Source organism: Atta colombica, unplaced genomic scaffold (assembly GCF_001594045.1).
Source record: "Atta colombica isolate Treedump-2 unplaced genomic scaffold, Acol1.0 scaffold112, whole genome shotgun sequence".
NCBI classification, from domain to species: Eukaryota; Metazoa; Arthropoda; class Insecta; order Hymenoptera; family Formicidae; genus Atta; species Atta colombica.
Window position 1 is genome coordinate 1,522,182 of NW_017259198.1, and position 2,482 is coordinate 1,524,663.

Here is a 2,482-nt window from a genome sequence, read left to right on the forward strand (position 1 = left end):
ATACGTAAAGAATTTTTGAAACACAGAATAATTTGCAGCAATACTAGTGGCATAAATTAATTTTTTAGCTAAAAAATTAAATAATGATTAACAAGATATTTAATATTTTTAATTAAAGCTGTATTGAGCGCAAATAGTTTCGCAATACATATTAAAAAAATATTTTTATATAAAGGATGTATAGAATATTATCAATCTTTGTTTAAATATAAATCATTTAAAAGTATAATGAAAATTGAGACATAATATACCGTTAAAATATCAAAAATATTTCAAATACGCGAATAATTATCATTGTAATTACGTTTAAAAAAATCGTGCAAGTACTTAATACAGGATTAAATTAGAGTCAGAAATGCTACAAAGCAAAGCACGAAATGTACAACGATACCCGTTTGTCAAAATCATGTAAGGTAAGAATAATTGAATAAATCGTGAATATTTTTTATGCGCAATAATTGAGTGTCCGAACGGCGCGCGGCGAACAGCGAGAAGTGGGGGAGGCACGCTCCCCCTCGCTTTTCGCCGCGCGGCGACTACGTCATCACTTCGGCATTCGCTCGGCGACCTCGGAGCGAAATGGACGTGTAGCATAGGTCGTTCCGCGTGTCGCATTAATCCACGAAAATTAAATACATATCTACGAATTGATAGTCATAATTTACCGTGAACATGTCGAAGCGACTGCCGTTCGTCGAAGGTATATTATAATTATATTATCACATGCTCGAAATAGGCGCCCTGATAAAAATCAGAACGTAATGGGAGAGTAACAGAAGCGTAAACGAAACTTGTAGCAAGCGAGAATTAAAACATCAAAATGTAAAAGAAGCGTAAATGTTTCTTTTACATTTTATTGTTCCAATTTTCGCCTTCTTCTCAAGAAATTTTGTTCACGCTTCTGTTATTTTTCCATTACATCCGATTTACGCTACGATTTTTATTTTCATCAGGGCGTCGAAATATAATATATGATGAGTTTAGAAATTACAAATTGTCACTTTTAGACTGATACTTAATAATGTTCTCTTTAATAATGATCATGAGTCGATGGCTTTGCATATCACTTTCTATTTTTGAATCGAAAGCATGCGATGCATAAATTTAGATTTATTCAATTACTGAATTACGATTCGAAAGTAACGAAAAACTAAAATGCGTTAATCTTTTCTTAAAAATATCTGCGTACATTGCGCAGATATCATACAAAAAATGATTACAAACTAATCGCTTACACAATTTTAAATATCTAAGATATAGAAGAGTTGTATGATGCGAATCCAAGAAATAAAGCAAAGATCGTGCAATAAAGCCTATTCGAAGAATCTTAAAAATGTAACAAATAGATTATTTTATTGATTTTGTAATACGCATTACTATTGAAGTTAATATTTCGACAGTTAGGTGATCGGTGCATGACCTTTAAGATTGTTTTGGCACGAAAGGCGAGCGATCGGGCCACTTTATGCCAATTACTGCGCAGTCATTCCGTTATCGAGGCTCGTATAGGTAAGTAGCCGTGTCGCGTGCCGCTCTTCACATTTCTTTTTGAAACATAATCGCGATAAATGCTAGATAATATGAAACATTGTACTTTACTGAATACTAAAAGTATACAATTACTAGCTCGCATCATTAATTATTCATAAAAGAATCGAGATAACAATCATATATCACGGAACAGATATTTCGTATGGTTAGAAATTCAGTTCTTTTATCTACTCTGAATTTATTTCGTAATAGTGACGAATTGATAACTTGATATTTATTTCTAAAAGTCAACCGACAATTGCACAATAATATAGATAACAGTTATATATTACATTTTTCAGACGATATTTTCCCTCTCACCTTGATGAGAGGGCTCAATACCCGGAAAATATATACGAAAAGAATGGTTTTTTCAAGTATCTAAAATAAAATTTTCAGCTCTATCTAAATGATACATCTAGATAAATTTTTAGATACTGAGCAAAATCGTTCTCTTCGTGTAAAAATCCATGTGGAAGCTAACGTACCTTCGTCGCCGATTTACTTGAAAATGAACGAACCGCAGCCGGTTCATCGCGTCGCGCGTTTACTTCGGGAATGCCGCTCAAGTTATCGGACTCAAGTTATAGTCCGTGCGCGATTATAATGTATTATTTGCGAGTGTCCTGTGCGAGAGGATCAACTCAATTCTGAGAGGAGGAGGAGGAGGTTTGGAACATCGAGCACCGAGGGAGCAACCTTGCGGTAAATATCATATTTTTATATCATATTTTATCATGAAATCAATATTTTTCTTCTGTTCATTTTTTAGTCGTTTTGTTTTAGAATTCTTATTATCATTTAAAAATGATAATAAGAAAAGAAGATTACGTTTAAATTATTTTGAAATTTTATAAATGTATTTTTAAGATCTTTTTGAGAAAATGTATAATTATTTTTATAAATCCCGGAAAAACTATTTTATATATTATATAAAATTATATAAAAATAT

The 2,482-nt window shown here is 32.2% G+C and overlaps 1 long non-coding RNA gene across 1 annotated transcript; it reads left to right on the forward strand.

The window, feature by feature from the left end:
• The first annotated feature begins 574 nt into the window (after positions 1–574).
• Positions 575–1,877, forward strand: LOC108694054. Its single transcript, XR_001932062.1, has 3 exons — positions 575–700; positions 1,401–1,509; positions 1,833–1,877. It is a non-coding gene; the product is annotated as an uncharacterized LOC108694054 (long non-coding RNA).
• Positions 1,878–2,482: the final 605 nt, after the last annotated feature.